A 22,172-nucleotide genomic window follows, 5' to 3' on the forward strand; every position below is an offset into this window, starting at 1 on the left:
TAATAATTGTCACGCATCAGAAGATAGTTTCCAACACAAAGACAAGACATGATCAGTCTTGTTCACTTCTCTGTGTGTCTGCTTTGGACCCTCCTCAAACTCGCGGAAGTGTCGCCGCTTCTTCCGTTACATCAGGTGACTTGCATTTTAGTGCTTTGTTCATATTGTTCATATTCCATTGTTCATTGATATTGTTCCATTCATTGTTCATTCATATTGTTCATATACGTTCCTTTGCCAGTTTTCTCATTCCCATTGCTGCCATATACGGTTTCCGGGATGCGGATTTTCTCCGCATACCAGGTGTCCTATGTAGCAGCAATGGGAATGAGAAAACTAGTAAAGGCGAAAGAAAGGGCCGTGTGGTATCTTACCGAGGGCGCGAAATCGCGCCCACGCGACACAAAAGGAAGCAATAGAACGATTGCTCTGTGCGACAGAAGCTCTTCATTCCGAATCGAAAAGGCCCGATACAGGAAAAGGATAGACTATGATAAGAGAGCTATAGGCTCGCCCTCGCTTTCTGAAAAAAAAAAGAAGAAGAAGAAAAAACTATCGCTCAACCCAGGGATATGTGAAGCGCATCCCCTGAAGTGAGACATACGGCACCTAAACGTCTCCTTGGGTGAAGTGGGACTACGTATTTCAAGTTCAAAGGCTGAATATTCTGATCTTGTTAAAATCCATTGCCAGAGATCGCGAAATACTCCTGAGCAGAGTTTGCTTTACAACCTCTCTGTTTTTTTTTTGTTGTTTTTTTTAAGCATTCTTCTTCTAAAACTACGCTATGTTCAGTCGAACACAACTAACGCCCAAATAAGGACTAGGTGGAGTATGGAAGGAAAATGGGTTTTCTGTAGACGCCCAAGTATGCTGTCCCCCGCGCCCAAGTTGACATACTTCGTTTCAACTTTCTGTGAATGTATAGCTGCCTCTGTCCATATTTATTTATTTATAAAATTTTGCATTACACTTTATCATATATACTCGCTATTAATGAGACGTTATGTAGTACCAAGTCACAAGTAGAAGTTTTGGGGGATAAATGCTGAAAGACAAAAAAAGAAAAAAAAGTAGGGAAAGGGTAGCCGTGATGTAGGCTTGCTATTCCCCAAAACAAACACAAACAAACAAAATACTAGAAGTTTGGACTACTAGTAGAACAATGCTGTAAAGATATTAGGTATACAGTGACAATATAACCACGGTGCCACCCACAGCATAAAAGGGATGCATATCGAGGGACGTGCCTGTGTTGGTTATAAGGCATACTGAAAACGCAAGGCCTGCTGGCTCTAGCCTATTGGGTAGCTTGCTATGTTTTACAGCAAAGAGTGGGTGTAAAAAGTGACACCATTGTGACAACTCAAATAATTGAAATGCATAGCATTTGGTGCTCCCGGTAACAGACTGTCTAGGGGAAAACTGTAACGCAATATTCTAGAACATATTTATTAAAAAAAATGTCTGGTTGGTGAATGCCAGTGTTAGAAACTGAATGAACAACTTCAGTCCAGTTAACCCTCATTAATTTAGCCTCATATAGAACCTCTATGACCTGACATGTAGGTTTGTTTGTTTTTCTTAGCCTACATCTTTGGGTAATAAGTCGAACGTCTTTACTATTTTTACTTATAGCACTCACTCTCCTAGCAGCCATTTTAGCACCTATGATCACATAATCTGAAACTACCAATTATGGATCTCTTGCCTCAAGAGAGAGCCCAACGTGTAATAACACTATCATTTTGATAAGATAGTCAATGGCGCGCTTAATTTCTGCCTTTAAAACCCAGAATGGTCATTCACTAGGCTGCTCACCCTCTTGTTAAGTTTTATAGCAAAGACTGGGTGTAAGAGCTGATCGCAAAGACTGGGTGTAAGACCTGATCGCCGACTACCGAAGCAGATGCCACTGTGACACAATGGGAGGCCACAGGAATATAGAAATGAAAAATTTTCCGAAATCTTGCTAAGAAACAGTTTCCTTATATTTGTCTCGGCAAAAAATTGAAACAAGGAAACGCATTTTTCACTCTTGTACGACTTCGATTTAGTAGTGAGCATTACAGAATAAAATAATTTGTGGTACTATTAATTATCAATACTGATTTTATGTGTTTAGCATACAAATATGCAATATGACAAGTTTAGGTCAATGTGGTCATTGGCGCAAGGCTTGACTAGAACTACAGCAAATGCATAAAGTTGTGTTGTGGAGATGCAAGATTCCCAGCTTGCTGAAATATAAGATTGGCTTCCTTATGTTTTCTTTAAATAAATAATGTTAAAAAGAAACTGAGAGACTATAACATTTCATTGATTTATAAGGGGCTCACACACGTAAACAAGAAGTGCTAAAAAATGCTAAAACATGCAAAATAGGCGGTATAACAGATCAATTAATGTCAGAAGAACCAGTGCAATATTTAGAACGGATGCTCCGACAATTTTTGCCTTTCTCGTTTGTGCATATCTTTAGCGAAAATTCTGTTGGAAATTTTTTAGTTTTTTTCCGACACTGAGGAAAAAGAAGATGATAAAGAAAATGTCCCCACATCTTTTAGTTTCGTCTTAATTTTTCTCCTTGTTTGCTTTTTTTTTTTTTTTTTGAGGCCTTGCGCATCTCCCCCACAGGACCAGCGCGCTTGGCAGACATGTGGTATAAAATCAATACAATTGAACTCGGCAGACGTCGCGTACTCAATTTTTTTTTCTTACTCATCTGATCAGTCAACAATACACGTACTCCTGAGGACTAATTACGGCCCATGAACCTCTGACCTTATGTCTCGGTTTCGCCAGACGCTCAAGTGTCTCGTGAACTACGTAAGTGCCCATTACGTCGCGCTGCATCCGTCACAAGCACATTTCATGACACGACCTCGCCTGATACCACTCTATACTCGCACACGTGAAGGAGCTGTCTTTTCCTGAATTTCTTCTTAATCTTCTGTGTCTCTGCTGCTTCATCTTCCTTTTTGTTTTGCTTTTGGGAATAGCAAGCCTATATCATGGCTAACTTTTACCTTCTTCTTTTTCTTTTTTTTTTTTCAGCAGCCCCCCGTACAGGTGGAACCTTACCAATCTTCCTCTCTCGCATAGTACCCCGACCACTCGACTGACAATTCAAGTAAACTGGTGTCGTATTCACAGCTCACTTAGTAAATTAAAATTGAAGGAATTGAATTAAAAGAACATAGTAGAAGGAAAGCTATATGGCTAACTCCTTAATCACGCTCAAGCATATGATCCCCTTGTCACATTAAAAATCATCCAAAGAAATCTCAACTGGAGCAAATTTACACACGGGTACTTTATATTGGCTTTATAAATAATATGATATAAATCTTTATAAGGAATTGCTTTATTCCCGCTGTGCCAAACATTTTTCGCTCTTCTTTTTCTTCATAATACATGTGTATTAGAGCCTTTAGCGCAGGCTAACCTTTCCCTCCTTTTTTTAAATCTAATAAACTTATTCCCCCCCCCCCCCCCCCACTTTCCTCGGCATCATTCAATTTGAATTTCTGAACCTATTGCAAATGTGAGAGCATGAGGATAGGTTCTTCATGATTTTAAAGTTAAGAAGTCTTAAAACAGCAAGTGAAATGCTGTGACAGATATATGCTCTCAAATCTAATGAATAGTATACCTTGCTTGTGTACCTATTAAACGGATCTTACGTTTCTATTTAATGGCGCGTCATCAAGCAGGCACAGAATGATATTTAACGGCAGTATCGTTCTCCAAGTCACGAACTGTAGAAACGGAACAGGAGGTTGATAACGGGAAGAAAAGTAGCCGAAGCTCATTGGCTGCACGAAGCACATGTGTTTATAAGCCCCAACGTCGCCACTGGACAGCTGTGAAGTATTAAGGGAAGCAAAGTAGCCGAAGCTCTTTGGCTGAACGTAGAACATGCGTTTATAAGCCCCAACGTCGCCACACCAGCACTGGACGGCTGTTAATTGTTGACATATTGTCATGTTGACAGCTGCTGATTGTTGACTGACAGGAGGTTGATAACGCATGACAGAAAAATAGTTCAGTATTGTGAATGAATTTCATATGCGTCTATCGCGATGCAGACTACCTGAGTACCTGTACATGGTATCTTGAGTAGAATATCTAAGATACTTATCATAAATACTTTTGCGAGTAACTTGGTATCTTGCAAATATATACTTTCAAATGTCAGTATACTTAGTAATCTACTAACTTAAATACTTTTTTCTATAATTTCTACTCATTTTCCAAGTTACTTTGAAGACACTTTTCCGTACGTGACACGGAGGTCGAGCGAAAGATCCTCTTTTGGTCTCGGCAATGCACTTTGTGGTGTACAAACGTCTGAGGTATTCGGGGCAACCACGTCTCTCTTGGGAAGGGGTAGCGTACACCACCTCGGGTTTGGGAGCATACATGAGGCGATGTGTTGTTCTGAAGGGTATGCGGGTAAGCCATTGAGACCCCTATCAAGCACGATAGAATACCCGTGCCGAGAGCCGTAGCGAGAGAGGGCACGTAAAATATTAATTACTCTTTCTGAGATTAAAGCAACGATAAGGAAAATAACGACAGTAAATTCTGTCGTTTCTGTGAGCATTCGTTCACATCTGTAGAGCGCCTGTTCAGTATTGGGGGTAACGTGTTTTAAAAAAAACGCGGCGGGTTATCGGATAGTAATTTTAAAAAGCAATTGTTCCTGCGAGCCAGCTAATAAAGCGTTTTGGTAATGCCATTTTGAATTTTACATTCTTCGTATTTCTTTCATAACGACTTCCAATTGTGACGCCAAAGTATCTTGAAAGTAAATTGTTACGTTTAAGAGCATTTAATACTCTATCTTACATCCGGTTCAAGATTGGGTATTATTCAGTACTCAGTTACTTTTCTCCCCTGTACTCAGTAACTTAACTTAAATACTTTGAAATACTCCTGAATACTTTTAAATACTCCATGTATAAAGTCTCGCTCTACCATGTATTTTGTTACCTGAAGAAGTGCAGACTACTGCACGAAAATCTTCTAATTAAATTATTCGTGCTTCTAACTGGTTAATCGTCATTCATTTTACATTAAATAGCTTTCGTAAGTATTTTGTACAAGCCTGTCCTGATGAGACATATTCCTAGCTACATTGGTTATATAGATGAGTGTCATGCTGTCCTGAACAATGAAAAGCTCATAACGGTTATTAGTTATGTACTCATATGAACTGAAGTTATGAAGTTATGAACTCATAAGTACTAGTTATTGTATTAGTTAGTACTGTATAAATAAGTATGAGTTCATGTACCTTGGTGTTCGGATAGGAAAGGAACCAAACATGCAATTCTGTAACTTCTCTGCGTATTGTCCAAACCACAACCGGTAGAGGGACAGGATGCAGAGTGCAAAGTATTTGAAAAATAATTATTTAGCAACTGGGCATACAGAACGAATACATGAAAAGAAACACGCATTACTGTGCATGGCTAGTATAGGCAGGGCACCCGGAGATGAAATAAGACTTGTACATTACGATACCGATATCGTAGAAGACATACATGGAAACCGTACCCTGCTGCAAAATTCGTACAAGGAAAGCACAAAAAGTCATCAACTGCTGTGTAAGCTTATTAAGCTTGTTTGCGTAAGCACGCATATTTGGGGAAAACGTTGCTGGAAACACAATCAATTTCCATATTTATGCATCATACATCGGATATTCTTTATGGGTATAATCGATACTGGAAAAATAATCAAATCTAGGCAGGGGGTCTTTGTATCCAACTTACAGTATCAGAAAAAGAAAAAAAAAGACACAACGGTATAACATGAAGCAGGCTAACGAATATTAATTACGATAGTTAACTTGGCAATAAACCAAAATGCGAGAGCTATATACAGGGTGTTTATTTTTTACAGAACTTTTGTAAAAACGCTGTTAGAGCAGCACAGATGTTGTTTCTCCACCCCAGGTCATAGTCACGATTAATTTGTTGTTGTCGTTTCTGCAGTTGAGCTATATGGTCAGTCGGACATTCTCTCGGAGAAAGTGTGCAACTACAAGGCGACTAATTACCTAAAATCCATTAATTAACTCTTTCATTAGGGAATTTCGGGCAAAAGCGAAACAGCAGAACGGGAGACAGTCCTAATTGAAAGCCATCCTACCTTTTAAAAATCCAGAAAAGAGCGCGTGCCGTGAAATATCCATCGCTGAATTTTGGTATGCTCTGCAAATGAGCTGAAACCGAAAAAACGCGCCTCAAGAGTGCATAATCTACGCCGACGGAGTCTTATCTGGGCAAGAAAGCGGTTTATCTGGTCAGCACGTCGGCACCTACTCCATTCACCTCCATTGCCCCAAATCACGTGGCCCTCTGACGTGAAAATGTGCGCTGTGCTCCCTGCGGTCCCGGTCAGCGGTTTCGGTTTCGGTTCATTTACATATAAAATGGGATGGATATTTTAACGCACGTGCGTGTTTCAGGATTTGTTAGACGTGTAATGGCTTTCAACGATGATAGTCTCTCATCCTGCTATCTCGCTTTCGTCCGAAATCGCCTAATTAAGGAGTTAATCAATGAATTTTGGGTAATTTGTCATCTTCTAGATGCACACCTTCTCCGAGAGGATGTCCCACTGACCGTATAACTCAACTTCAAAAAAGACGTCTGTGCAGCTCTCATACTTTTTTATTCTTTGTGCATGATCTTGGGATAATTACGAATAAGGGATAATTGTGGACTTCTAGTGAACATGTGAATAGCGAACTTGTGAGTAGAGTACCTGAGAAGTAGTTTTTTTTTTTGGGGGGGGGGCGGAGAATTTATGCTAGGAGTAGCAGAACAAGTCGGGAGACGAGTTCAATTTCTCCTCTTTTTTTTTTCTTATAAACAAACAAAAACTTTTTTATAAAAATTCTGTAAAGGATAAAAATTAACACACATAAAGCTTTATAATGCAGTTCAAACCGCTCTAAAGTCAGAACTTACTTGTGATGATTTCAAGGTGTACCTGACGCACTGTCACGTGCCTTCGCATGACATCACCTATGATCATCTTATAACCACCCATGACCACCTTCGTATAGATATTTATAGGTCGCTTGCTCATGCGACGAGGCTGGAAACGTTCTGACAAAGAGAGTTCTCTAGGGATCACCCACTCTTTTTCGACATCGATCAATAAAATGGGTTTTGATTGATTTGAGGCAGAAGTCAGAGCACACAGGGCATTCCTTTAGATGCCTATTAGCCTAGTTGAACTGACGTGTTTGGAAAAATGGCATCTTTAACTTAACTATCGTTGGAACAACGAACAGGAGCCCAAACAAACGTCTAATCGTGTCTTGACAAAACCATAAACTTTTCTATGTGCAAACTTATACGAATTTAGCGCGTATGTGAGTGACTGGAGAGGGAAAAAATCTGTGGCAAGCATTTTTTAATTGAAGGGACAACTTGCTAAGTACTGTATAGTATTCGCTTACAACATCGAATTCCAACCACATGGAGCCCGCCTCGCAGGTGCCCCTCTGATGTTCGAAACATTCCCGGGCATTAGTTTCGCAGAATCAAGTTAATATGAAATCCTATAGCAACAGCAGCATAACTCATGACCAGGTAAAAAGGGAGTTTCAAATAAAATGCAAACTTACATTTCCGTGTCATACAGGTCTGGAACGTGAGTGATGATTGGCGGGCCTTGATACCAATATCTCTGCCATTTCCAGTGTGTCGATGAAAATCAGAAACGCTGTAAAGGATAGCGAGAACAAAGCTAAGTTAACTACACCAACACCAACAAGAACAACATCAAAGAATAAAAATCATAACTACGAATGTTTCATTAGTAGACAATGTTCTTAGTGAACTGCGCGTGAACTAAGACTACAGTGTACACCAGTGTTTCTCAAACTTTTCCAGTACGTGACCCCTTTGAGTAGTACCAAGCCTACCATGATCTCCCACCTTTATAAGCCTTCCGAAAATTTACTTTTTCCAATGACGCAGATACATTGACATTGTAATTTATTTAAAAGACGTTAACCACAGAGAGAGCTGCCAAAAATGCATATTAATGTTTTCTTAACAAGGGTTGATTTAATCGTGTATTTTAATGAGAAGGATGTATTTGCTTTCTTGTTACAAGCAAAGCGTATTACGTTGGTCTGTGTGGCTCAAGGCATATCGCATATCTGCTTGGACCCTCCATGACCCCCAGAAAATGGCTCATGACCCATTGGGGGTCATGACTCGCAGCTTGTGAAACACTGGTGTACACAGCCTGCGTGGTCCCCTTCGTACGTCTGTAGTAGTCAGCGAACCATCGAGCACCATAAAAAAAGCGGTCCATGAGACCCGTACAACAATGCGAGCGATACATGTTTCAACACATGCATACACCCGACGTTTATTTATTATCCTTTTCGTACACAGACACTTTTGTTGCATATTATATCTGCTCAAAGACGCACTGGCTATATTCAGCGGTTACGTTGTCACTTTCTTGTCCTTCGTCGGTATATGCAAAAAATATTGTGAGACCTTCAAGAAGAGCGCATATACGTGCAATGCGTTGCGCGAGAGGATTTTGTAACCTTTAAACTGGTGAAGTGGAGTAGGTGGTAACGTACACCCAACTTGAAGCAGCAACGAGCAGCACACCTGTCCGTGTCCTCGTTGCAGCTTCAAGATGAGGGAGTTTTGTAATTTTTTTTTTTTTACTACACGAGGTGTTTCAGATAATTGTAATCCTGTGAAGCTAAAATTACTAGACTATGAAACAAAAAACAACGACGCGGGTGTTGTTTCTAACTGAAATGTCCCTGGAGGAACTATACGCTTGGAGACAAAGTGTAGCGTTGAACGTTTGATGAATACGTAAGATGTTTTATCGTTTTATGAAAATATATTGTTTACTGCATCGTAGAGGTTCACTACTCCGCCAACAGCATCACATGTCACGTTAATATATCGAAAAGTTGATTAATGACCACCTAAAACGGAACTGAAAGTCCACTAAAACTAAAATTCGGTGGATGTGGCGCAGACGGTTCTTGTCCCATCGCAAGGTTAAAATTGTGTCCAGAGGACAGAATGCAATACATTAATGATGAATTCCATTGCCTCTAACAGCTACCTTGCTCCATGGCCAACTCCTGTTGGAAGTGATCGATATTGCACGTCACCACGGGGGCCCCTTCGACAAGAGAGCTTTCACTTTCTTGACAGTCCCTCTGAGAACGCGTCGCCCCCAAGCAGCCATCTCGTGAACTACTCCCTATTCGACGACCCTGCCATCTATGGTAAGGTTTAAAAAACACTCCATCCTCATCCTCTCTTTCCTTCGCTTTCCCCGAGGTTTTTCTTTTTCAATGTCCTTCTCTCAGCAGACAGGAAGGGCCGAGTTGCGGCAGCGCCATGAGCTTGGAGTGAGTACGTGCAGAGCGTTATAAATGACGGCGGCAAAAGAAGAAATATATGAACGCAATATGTTGCTCAATATGGTATGCGGTGCAAGCTGTCATTTTGGAGCCCGAGAGTCCAGTGCGTAGCTGAAATTGAAGCAGTTCTCGTCCTGGTATGACAAATTAACTCCGACGCGAGGCAAAGCCAAAAAGACAACAGAGAGAGGGCGCAGACAAGCTGGTTCATGATGACAAGGATGCAACCCGAGGCAGGGAAATAAACAACAGACAAAACAGACATCTGAGGAAATTTTGTCTGTTGTTTATTTCCCTGCCTCGGGTTGCATGCTTGTCATCAAAGCCAAAAAGACCTAATAATCATAGTATACTCTGCAATACATTTGTGCGAGTTCCCGTGACCGCAACATCCCTGACCATCAGCATCATGAGCATCAGGAGGATCTAGGTTGAAATACTGGCACCGGCACTCATTTCCGCCCCTCCCCCCCTTCGTTAGGACTGGAGAGACACTGTGTGCTTGTGTCGTCCTTAAACGAATCTTGCCTCGGCTCTGACTTTCCTTGTGCATCATGTTGTGCATCCTGCGCGTTGCGCAACAGGACGCAAGCACGCAAATTTACCTTGCAAGAACCGGCATATAATGAAGAAAATTCTGACACAAGTCTAGGACAACTGAAGTAGAAAGCAATGCAGACAGGCAACATCGTTCTCGATGCAAATGCCGTTAAACACCTGCCCGAAATGCATAAGACTGTATATACGTGTCCCTTTTTGTTTCTTTCGTGCTAGACTTTAGTCGTGAACATATTACGCAAAATTCTCTTTTCATATTTTCAAGTAACAGAGTCGCATTTTGACGACGTCTCCGACAATAATGCGTTCTGTCGCCAGCCGACCGTATACAGCGTCGGAAACAAGAAAACCAGCGAAGGCGAGAAAGATATGCGCGCGACCCATACGTTTAAAACTCTACAAGGTCCTCCGTGCTTGCTTGCTCTTTCCGGAATTGTGCCACGGAGTTTTAATCATGTCCGGTGCATGGCGAGATCGCCGGGGTCGACATTACTCATGCAGGCGGGTGCATCGCACGGACGGAGGCAACACAAGCAGCAATCAGCTACCGTGCGCCCCCATCTGCAGAATGCAGGGGCGCGCTAAAAATGCAGTTGAAGTAGCTGCTGCGTACTGTACTGTGTATACTGTGTATAATGTTAGCAAACGTTGAACGGTTGTGCAAGTAGAGCTTTAGTTTGATTACTAGGGTTATTCGTTATTTCGAACTCTGTTCAGTTAATTAAACTGCAATCTGCATTGCATTCACTGTTTTCGTTTGATATCTATGTTGATTTTTTATCAACATTGTATTATGCCGCGCAATAGCGATGGTCAAGTGAGCACCTGTAGTGGTTCTTGAGAGCACAAACACGAGTACTCCGTGGCCTGTAATAGAGTGAAATGTTACTTTTTACCTTTATGCTGTCGCTAGTCGCACCAAATCATTATCGTTCGCAATCAAATTTCATTATCGTTCGCAATGCTGTAATTTATTATGACCTTATGAATGTGTGTTGTGTTTGCTTTCAGATATGGGCTGCAAACTCACGTCGTTTGGATGAGAAGACCTTCCCCGTAATATTTGGACATCGAGCTCATCTTATCTGTTGATTCTAGGAAAATGTGTATAAAGGTAAAATCAGCTGTTCGCAATACAATAACTAATGACTAATGATCGAGGGAAACGTAGGATTAAGTCCTACTTTTCTTCGGTCTTCTCCCATGTACTTGTGTCTTTCCAGCCCCAATTCCAGCCTTTCGGCCCTAATAGTCATCATTTATTTGCTGTTATTGTGGTTTTCATGACGACTTGTATGACCTTGTGCGATCGCATAGCACTACATAAAGCAGTTTCCATGAAAAACTATACATAGATGACTTTCCCAAGTGGAAACAAACAGTTAATGTATCCATTCAAAGCATATAGACTCAGCCAGTACTACAGAAATTTCCGTTCGCAGCCGCTTTCTGCAACCTCTGTCTCTAAATGTAGTCTTTATTTGGTTGCAACAATTCCCGTTGGTCTTTTCGCCGCTTCTTGCAGAATGAAGGTGCCATCCAAGAGGAGAGAGAGGCGACCGACTGCGTGCTCAAGGCGCCCATCTCATAAACACTCCCGGCAGGCCATAAAGGCGACAATATGTGGTCCACAGAAACGCAGAGGAATATCATCACTTCCTCCCCACAGGCCTCTCGCTGGGCAAAGGATGTTATTCTCCATTCAACGGAGTTTATTCACAGTAAGGTGCGTGTATGTGGTGAGAAATACGGCTTCGGTTTGTTGAGGTTTTCTCGAGTTCACCACATTATAGTTTGCTACTGTGTGAAAGGAAGAAGTCTCCAACAACACCGAATATCCTCTGGATGTACGAATAATGTCCTAACGGGTTCGCACGTCCGAGGGATATCTGAGTGACATCCATCGGACGTACGAATCTGTTAGGATATTACTCGTACATCCAGAGGATATTCGGTGTTGTTGGGGGCGATGGTAGTACATTCCACATTCCACATCGGTATTAAGGGCAACCATTGTAAAATAGAGCTTTCATCTCATTCGCTCTTCATTTTCAGCTTGATTGCAAGTAAGTTGCCCAAATTAGTGTGCCCTGTTAAAACACAGTTGGGAATTCCAATAACGTTGCCAGCTTTTTCCAGACTTTGCTCGGTTTTCTCATTTCAATTTCATTATTTCCTGGGCGTTGAGGGGTTATTTGCTTGCGTCGACAATGGATAAGAAGCTTTTATAACATGGCTTCTATAACAAACGTCGGCTGTATGGTTTCGAGTTTCACGCCTTTAGAATATCGCTTCTGTTCTTCCATAAAGCTGATGCACCGAAACTAAAAATTTGTTTTGTGTGTACGTTTGTTTACACAGACTACATTTTGTTTACAGTTTACGGTGGCGCACTTTTCGAACGAGAGCTACGTAATGAGCGACGTAGAGTGTTGATGCAAAATGAACGTACAACTTGTCTGTGTCCTAATATGATTGCAAGACTTTCGTGCATCGATATTTGTTCTCAGTAGACGTCCCAAGTGTCAGGGCAATTGTAATATCATCGAAGCCAAACGTGTGTGTGTGTGTGTGTGGGTGTGGCTGTGTGGGGGTGGGGGGGCAGGGGAAGGGGGAGCCGTAGAGGGATTCTAATAAAATCGATTCGAATAAATTCGATAAAATCCCCAGGTGCTGGGGAAACGAAAAGGACGGACACAAGTAGGCACTGGACTGCACACTGTAAGAAAAGTATCCTTAATTTTACTGCACAAGTGACTAACTCTGTTGCCGGCATATGTGCCGTAACCCTATAAGCTGCACAAAATTCGTTTGGAGTGCACACTGCATTCTTCCGGACTGGGTTTTCGCTGTGCCGTGTGCACTCCAAACATTTTTTTTTTTTTTGCAATAACTACTTTACGGCACATATGATGGCAACAGAGTTAGCAGTCACGTGTGCGTGAAAAGTTAGATTTTTTTTTACAGTGTGACAAGCACTTTATTTCACGACACACTTTGCACTCAACGAGGGATCCCCCACGGTGAGCAAAGGACGTTCTATGGGCCAGGCAGTACCAGATGATCATCCACGTGTCCAATATTTGATGTATATATGACTTTCAGATTACGTTTTAAACTCAAGGAATTTAGTAACTTAGCTATCCTCTAGGTAAGCGAGCTTCTTCTTTTCGCGCTTAGAGGCAATATGAAGTTTGTTGCTGCGTTTGTTACAGCATGTCGATGGGAGATTAGCATTTTAGTAAGGAATGAATCCATATCTAGCAGGAGCTCCATAGAATAAATAAAACAAGAAGATGGTCAAAAGGAAAGATGGGAACCTGGTATTGCAAACTTGTGAATTCCACGGAACTTGTGATCATTGTTGTTGTTGCTTTTTTGATGTTTCATTGCGTGACTCAGAGCTGAATCATGCTGGTCATCTTTCTAGTAGATATATGTAAAGTGGAGAGTGTGCGGTACTGCATTGTTGGACGCTCAATTAATGCTTAATTTATTTTCTTTTTTCCTGACAGGTACGGTTTCATTTTTGGGTGGACTGCTATGGCATCAGGCACGCCATGAAGAGCAGCGGACGAATCCCATTGTCAAGCACTGTTTCTAATGCGAAGAACTTATCAAGAGCTAGGTGCATACTACATTTGCAGTATGACAAGATATGTGACAAGGTTCGGGTCTGTAAAGGTTTCATAATAGCTCGGACTTCCCTTTAGCGATGGCATAATAACTTATTTTTCATCCACACCAATTTTGTTGTGAAAGGAACAATGTATTTGACAGGAGAGGGTTACGCTCACCAAGAAGCGGGCGATGTCAGAAAACGTCGAACGTTTTCGAACTTCGATTTGACATACTCAGCGTATAATGCTTAGCTACCATCAGAAAGTTATTCCATTCTATACCGTTCTTTACAATGTGTTCGTTACATGTGTCCGTTACATGCATTCGTTACATGCATTCGTTAATTTAGGTAGGGTAAATGACGCCCATTGTAAGGGTGAGATACAACAATAATTTACATGGGGGAGTGGAAAAGGAGTAATTCGTCAACCCTGATTCTTTTGATTTGTTTCCTGATTCTCCACTTGTGTAACGGTGCGCACACTGCGCACACGTTTAACTTGCAATAACTATTAGACACTGCACAAATAGCATGTGCATCTATTCGTTTCGTAATACGCAAAGATATATGATACACACTTGGGCACTTGGGTACTATGGACATTTATTTAGATTTTACATAAAATGAAATACAGGTAGTTATACCTATAAAAGCTTGGCCAACATGGCTTCCATCTTGATTGTTTTCCCATTGGGATTTGGAGGATTTTAATTGTAACTTTCAATCGCGATGTTGAATCGGTTTGAAATTTACCACGGTGAAACGTACCAATCAGAGTTCCACGCGGACACAGGAATTTTCCACCTGCATTTAGTAATTGGTGAGTAGTAATTGGGCGCGCCGGCGTGGGTAAACGTTTATAGGTAGCTATCCCGTAATTGGATGACACGGCGCCCTTTAAATTTGCGCACAAATAAATGGCTACAACAACACACCCTAGAATGAGTGGACAACACGTAGGAGCTTTCCACACGCCATCCATTTGCCTTTAGACTGGATCATTCACGCCAAAATCTGCACGGGTTAATGCTACACATATCCGGTAAGGCACGTGACATTATAGCTATACACGGGAAACAACAAAATCAGACCACTAAAACATGAAAAAGTTGTCCCGTCCATTTTGAGATACGGATTCTCCAATTTCACATAAGATAAGTAAACGTGAAAAACGCATATCAAACCCTCAAAAAACAACCGAGGCGGACAAACCTAGCATAAATAATGGATGGGAAGATCAATACAACAACAAAGAGAGTGAGAGACAAAGGACAAATTCGACATGGAAAGGAGTGAGGTGTGCCTGCCCAGCTTAGGCGGCAAGTGAGCTGTAGAAGGTGGGGGATGACCGACACCAACAGCAACTCTCGTGGCGTGTACAGGGTGTGTACGTCTACTTTATGCAGAGAGGAAAAGTAATGCAAAGGAAGTCCAAGTCTAACGTGTTGAAAAATTGCAGGATACGATACAATAATTGCTAATACAAGCCTCACTGACTCGCTGTTACTTATATTTGGTCGAATACAGAGGACTATGAACGATACAACGTATGTCGAAATATTACTCAGAAATTGTAGTTAGGCAGCCAATTCTGTTCTCTTTCGCTTTGAGCAGGTGCTTTCGCAAGCTCGCAGAGGAAACTGCGAGATAGAGCTGCGTACAAAAACTTGTCACGTCTTTAAGGAGGGCGACGTTTCTCTTTCAGATGAGTTGCTGTGCTCGTCAAACTGTCTAACGTGTTAACGCGGAAATGAAAGGAACCTAACGACTTCAAGATGTCACTTAAAGCTTGTTGGCAAATGTACCGGGATAATAGGCCATGTCTTGCTTTTAAGTGCTTGTTTTTGCTTGCTGTTTAAGTGCGTAGATGATCCTCCGTCCTGGGTTGCATATTGGGAAATTGTCCGCAGCGTGAGTGAGGCAGGGCCAATTCATTATTTGTTGGAGTTACGGCATCGTCAATGCACCGATCTTGAGCGACGTTCACTAAAATTCAATTTAATTATTTAGTTTTCTCGAGCTCATGAACAACGAGGATTGGTGTTCTCAATCTCCCAACTGCTCAACATCCCTCAGCATCTATGGGTTATTTGTTTTATTATTTTGGGCTCCATCGATCTTCATCTCTACCTACGTTGGTTATTTTGTGGCTGCCCGACCAGAGCTCATTTTCGATTATGGAACACTACTGTTCGTTACAAAGTACGCAGTGCTTTGTTAGTCATCACGAAAAAGAAGTCCTAGTACGGTGTGGCAGCAACTTAGATGAAATTCATTTGTAAGATAAGCATACCATGAAGTGAAACACAGAATCACAACATCAAGTCAAAAATGATAATGTCACTAAGAAATGGATAAGGACATACGACATATACATGGAATAACATGTCAATCGATAACGCTTTCATTCACCAGAATGGCAATTACTGTGCACCACGTTGAAATGGTATATACTAGCTAATTACTAGGTACAGAACAACTATGTATTTCTCCCTTATGAATAAAGAAATAGAGCTAGAATAAAAAATAATGCTCAACACAAAGATGCGCCAGAAGTCTCGATAGGTATCTATGTTGCGTGTGCTCGCACAACGATGGACCTAGAAATGCTTCCCACCGAATTGAGCGAATTTATTTTGTCTCGAACATTATCTCGCTGATCCATTACAAACCCAGCACAGGAACTTGGCGAGTCGAATGCACATTTTCCTTCTATAGAAAGAGAAAGTGCACGTTCCACTAGAGAACAACAACAATAACTACATGAATGATCGGTGAAAGATCTTTCATCATTCATTTCTTAGGCAATTTGAGGCGTTGTATGCGTTTGTCCTTTCTATGTTGTTCCAGCCTCAGAACATCAGTTCTCTCTTGTACATGAATGATGATGAGATGAGGACCAGAGCTTTCACGTTAAGCAAGCACGTTCTCATAAAGGTCGTTCGGGAAAAATCGTCGAAATATTCTCTGTACTGCAGACGTATTGGTGGTCAGGTATATTAACCATGCCATTTTCTTTTATACCTTATACATTCAGCGTTACGCGTAAATGCAGCAGCTTGTAGTTTGTCTATTTGTTATTCGCAGTGTCTTATCTTATGTACTATAGTGTATTTTATCGTAAGCTCAGTGGCAATATTTACCTTCTTCCAGATGCTACGTCAAAAGTTAAGGAACTTTCTCCTAATATACAGATCACAAACCATTCTTGCAGTGAAGGGTTGTGTGGTAGAAACAAACACATTCCTTCGCTGGAAGAAGAGTGCGTGGTCTGTTCGCTCAGCGATGGCGATCTCCTGGTAGCCAATCGAACTTGCAGGAAACATATTCCAGGAGCGATAGAAAACACACACGGAGGGACGAGCCGATCCAGTCTGTCATAAGGTGTACAGCTACAGAGGATGTCCCAGTCACCATAGTGGGTAAGCCCATGAACACAGAAAAAGAACATTACCGCTTCGCGATTGAATCGCTTACTCTTGTGCAACGTTGTTTCTAATTTGCAATTTAGCGCAGACACACTATCCACTGAAAGACATAGACCATGGGGCCGGCAGTCCGTTGACATATGTGTTGAATTCCCGAGAGCTTGGAGGGAATTTACTTCTGCGGGGTCTGATTTGATAGCAACAGTTAGCAATTATTGCTAATTTCCAGTATATGCACTGCGACCTATTCTTGTTAAGATCATCCATTAGGTAAGTTTCATATCCTGGCTGGTTTCACTTTGCTTCCCTGCATTTTCTCAGGGCGTCAAGTGTTTGCTGCTGGATGACACACCAAAGTCCAGGCGGGTGAAAACATCGAACGTGAAGTCCCATAATACGAAGAATAAGTACAAGCCGCTGTATAGAGCATGGCGCTTATGGGGGAGGGGAGCTACCCTGCTGTTGCTGAGGAGGATCTGCATGCTGGAACAACAATCCTCCGGCGACGGTAGGCCCCACATGCATTTGGACTGGCGTCTGCAACGACGTTCACCCTTTTCGGCGTTCCGGCGTAAGTACTCCTTATTAGTGTATAGGAATAGATGGCTATTCCAGTTCTGCGACTTCGGTAAACCACTCCTTCCAAACTAACTCAATATCTCCCGGCAAAGAATCATCCCACTGCAGTCCTGCCTCCCAGATATTCTGTAGCAGTATTTTACCCGTAACCGTGAACGGTGCTATAGTTGTCGAAAGGGGTTATAGGTCATTGAGACGAACTGCAAGACATGCCACTTCTGAGTCTTCTTTTCCGCAGGGAAGTCGAGAACAGGCGCCAGATGGTATCGAAGTTGGTCTGTCAGGTCATACAGCAATCCTAATACTTGGTAGCGTCCAGGCAACAAACGACGCTAACAGGTCATAATCTAAAACAAGACCGCACTAGGTTCTGCTCTCGAATGTATGCCATTCATTAAAATTATGCGTTCCATTTCTAAAAGGATTACCTTCCTGCTGCAGCCTTCAGAGTAATATCGTGTAGTACTAATGTCTCACACATATCGATCTATATGAATTTAATATCACTTCCCAAGCGCGCTCGTACTTAGCTTACTCAGATGACTAGATATCCATTTATCAATGGCTGCTTCTCCCGCAAGTTTTGTGCGCAATGCTATATGTCGCAATGCAATATTTATTTGCATGGGCATGCTGAATGTTTCTCGATTACCAGTAATAAGTAATTTTATTTTTGCGATGTGTCCAAAAACAACTCGTAGGGCCTACTGATTGGTGCACCTCGAAACGTAACATAATAAAAATACTCTGCTAGTAAATTACGTAAACAACGAGAAACTAGTCAAGGCGAGACGACATGGACGACACAAACAAGCAAACCTCCAACGCCTTAGGCAGTTGCCCTGAGTTGTGTGATTTAATTGAGAGTAAATATTAAACAAAAATGTACATAATAATACAAAATGGATAAGAACAGGTATGAACAATAGTCCGATTAGGTAAATGTAACCGCATGTAATGTTTGCGACAAACTCATGAATGGGAGCAAAAATCTCAATGGCGTGGTGCTGCGACACATTGTTCAACATTAACAAGGATCGGTTGATAGAATGAAGTTTGGAGAAAAAGCGAGGGTAAAAAAACAAGATGACACCTCAGAGTTCGTGACGGCACTCTGAACCTAATGCTTGACAGGAGAATCAATAATGGCATATATAATCTTGTACAAGAAATAACACACAACAAGACTTCTACAATGATATAAGGTTGAGATATGAAGTTTGCTCAGAATGTGTTCATATAGTTGTAGTAGATACATATACACTCTTAACTCGGTACCTTTCATTGTAACTTTTAGAGACGTCTCACCTCTATAGAAGTAGATTTCAAAATATCGTATAGGTTACCCGTCCGAAACTTCTATTTAAAGGTTAAAAACGACTTGTAACCTGACATTGTAGGGGCACTAGAAGTTACTTTTGAATTCAACCCAAATCCAATCGTCGTAACTTATAAATGTACCCTTTGTAGGGACGTTGTAACTTCTAAACGAATTCCGCGTCTGCATTCCCTTCGTTTGTTTTTCTTGTTTGTTTACGAAGTAACCTTTCTAATAGGTATTGCGCATAAGTTGCTGAGTACTTGTTCTATAGCCGCACATTCAATACGAGAGTTTTGGATCAGTGTGCGTTACGTTATTGTGTCTCTGTTTCGGCATGAACTGCGGATATCGTGTTCAGAATTATGAGGGAAGTACAAGGTTGAAGTAATGGAACTTTATCAGGGTATTTGTACGGTATGTTCGCTAGAAAGTTTCCGTTGTTATGTTTTTGCCGAACAGTCTAGCAACGCTCATCGCAGCGTCTGTCTCTCCAACGCGGCTCAACGGTTCAACACTGTGTTACGTGTGTGTGTTACGTCCCTTCTTTGCTTAATCCTTTCTCAACCTTGTGTTTTACATCCTCGTGTGCTTCTGATTTACCACAGTCGCGTCGCTGACGCGTCATTCTCAGATATCGGAAAGGAATATAAGAAATATCGGAAGGAATCGGAACGTTCTCGAGGTGCTCATAGGGACTTGCAACAACGTGAGGACTGTAAAGAGTATACCTCGTTGTAACTCAATGTCGTTGACCACCGCTGAAGTGCCTGTATTGCGACGTCCTCGTGACTCTGCTGTAGTGCCAGCTTTGCAAATTAAATAATGAATATTTTGCAATTGCCGTTATTTTTTCCCTTCCTCCTTGTGCATGTGAATCTGTGCATGTATAGTGATCACTCGTTTTTCGCCACTGGATAGCTATAGATGAATTCTGTATGCCATAGCTGAATATTGCAAAAGACAGTTTATGTTCTGCACTGATAAGAGCTAATTTATTTTGAATACCATATCTTACGTAGCGTCTGTGAAGAGGCAGGCGTCTTAGAGGCAGCCATGCCTGGCCAAACTTCTACGACTGTGTGGCGGTTAGGAGACGGTGACTTCTATTGATAGGTGATCTGTGTAACGTATATAGAGGGTATTGCCCAAAGGTTAAACGGTAACCTCTGAGGTATTGCCCAAAGGTTATACGGTAACTTCTGAAATAGAGGGTAAAAATTTTGAAATTTTTACTCTTTACTAGACGGTACTAGATTTAGAGTGTATAGAGAGCTACCAACGTGACGAGCGTGATAAACTGAGATGAAACGCCTCTGAACGTATCCAATTTTGTTGTATTCTATTATATTTTGTAATAACACACAGCTACTAACACTAACGCACACAGGGTATTAGACAATATTTGTCATGCAAAAGTTACAGATGTCTTACACAGGGCATCGCCTTTATTTTTGCTGTTAACACACTTTATTAATCGAGGAGCAAGCTGGATCAACATTATTAAATCAGCTGCTGGTAAATATACGACGTTTCTCCATATGCTATAAACGCGTAACATTGTTCACCTGAGTTTCGAGGGTGTGAACGGCGCTGAAGAACAAGAAAGATTGCATATTACAGGAGACAATGAAATAAAAAAATAATTCGGAAGCGTCATTACCATAGAAATGTCATGATACCATTGACATTATGCTACCATTGACATATAAGATATCTTTAAGCTCTTTCTTTCAGAAGCTGCTGTCTTTGCAATGTATGGATAGCAACGCGCATATACTAACAGCTGATATATAGATTATCTAATAATAATCTTACGCGATATCACAGATGATAATGCAGTTTTACAGTGTTTTCTACCTTACTCTAATCCCAAACCCTTATATTCTGCTCCCTCAGGTATCCAGCAATGTACCTCCTAAAGCAAAGAAGAAACGTTGCAGTACCTACACTGGTAAATAACTGTTCCCACCCACATCGTTCTTATAATTAAAAACGTGAAAACAAACACTGCCTACAGACTCTTACTAACTTGCATGCGACAATGCCCCAAAAGATACGCAGGCTTCACGACAATGATGTTCTCATTCATACGCAAGCACGCAATTGCAAAGCCGCTGCTTTACTGGCCATGACATTAACGGAAAGTAAAAATTATGAAGCATTGGCGTGAAGAAAGTGTGTCTTTAGAGGCAGCGGCACGTAACAAGCTATTCTGACACCGCCACAGACACTTGGTTGCAGCAAGGAGCTCGTACAAGACAGCCAACAACGACAGGACACTTGTGACGTCATCTTCTCAGTGCATGTGTACGACATTATAAAAGACATCTTTGACAAAGAAGACAGCGTTAGCAGCGAAGTATTAGGACACGGTAAGTTAAGCGCAGTGCGCGCACCACGCTGCTGTATAAAAGCAACACAGTTTAGGGGTTCGTATGTGGGTATGCATCCATGGTGATTCGCACTCGAATACGGCTGAGATACGACTTTATTTGCATAAATGCACCACGTCCAAGAAACTCCAACCCGAAATTGCGTGTATTATTTAAATAGAGTCGACCTGCTTCCCCACTATTAGTCACACTTTGCTGCTGTGACTGCTCGAAAACGTGGACTTTCTAGACACCAAAGAATCTACCAATGCCACAAAAGCCGGTCCTGGCGAGTGACTGAGTTAAAAGCAACTAATTAAACTAATTGGTTACTCGGAAAGTAACTCAGTGTGTCTATTTACTCATTCCTATAGAGCACCTCTCGACTGTGACTGGTTACCCAGTGCAGTAGCTTCTTAAAGTAAATGTAACTGTTTCAGAACTGAATTTTCTTTTTCTTTTTTTTTCTTTTTTCACATTGACATTCACATTTTCGTGCCTTTCTGGCTGCCTACCGGGTTTTACAGGCGGCATACAGTTTGTCGCTCTGAAAAAACAGTGATGTAAAAAAAGGACTTCAGTGTTCCCCGAAGCCCAGCCTCGGCCACATCGTACAAGAGAGTAGAGGACATCCCCTCATTTGATGACAGTTAAGAAGGTGAACATTACGGCTGAATTAATATTACGGTGAATATTGCGGTCCATAAAGGCGTTGTTTTAGAATAATAAAATGTTTTTGCCATAATTTTTGCCTTCCATGGTACGTGCATAGAAAACTTCTAAATACACTATACGTGTGTCCAGCGCAGACAGTGACTTTTTCGGAACAAGGTAGGGCGAACTTAGCAACACG

General features: G+C 41.5%; 1 protein-coding gene and 1 long non-coding RNA gene across 4 annotated transcripts in view; one reads left to right on the forward strand and one right to left on the reverse strand.

Moving 5' to 3' along the window:
* The window catches only part of LOC135386066 (homeotic protein antennapedia-like), a 142,498-nt gene that overhangs the window by 90,364 nt on the left and 29,962 nt on the right, over positions 1–22,172 (reverse strand). For 2 of the 3 annotated variants that reach the window (XM_064615785.1, XM_064615786.1), the window contains exon 2: positions 7,652–7,749. The gene's annotated coding sequence lies outside the window, so the exon portion shown is untranslated. Of the gene's footprint in view, positions 1–7,651; positions 7,750–9,135; positions 9,216–22,172 lie in introns of those variants that run through there. The other variant, XM_064615787.1, reaches the window with a different exon arrangement.
* On the forward strand, positions 16,899–20,946 carry LOC135384025 (uncharacterized). The gene is made up of 3 exons (XR_010420215.1): positions 16,899–17,037; positions 17,369–17,618; positions 20,844–20,946. It is a non-coding gene; the product is annotated as an uncharacterized LOC135384025 (long non-coding RNA).

Source organism: Ornithodoros turicata, chromosome 2, assembly GCF_037126465.1.
Source record: "Ornithodoros turicata isolate Travis chromosome 2, ASM3712646v1, whole genome shotgun sequence".
In the NCBI taxonomy this organism is placed as follows: Eukaryota; Metazoa; Arthropoda; class Arachnida; order Ixodida; family Argasidae; genus Ornithodoros; species Ornithodoros turicata.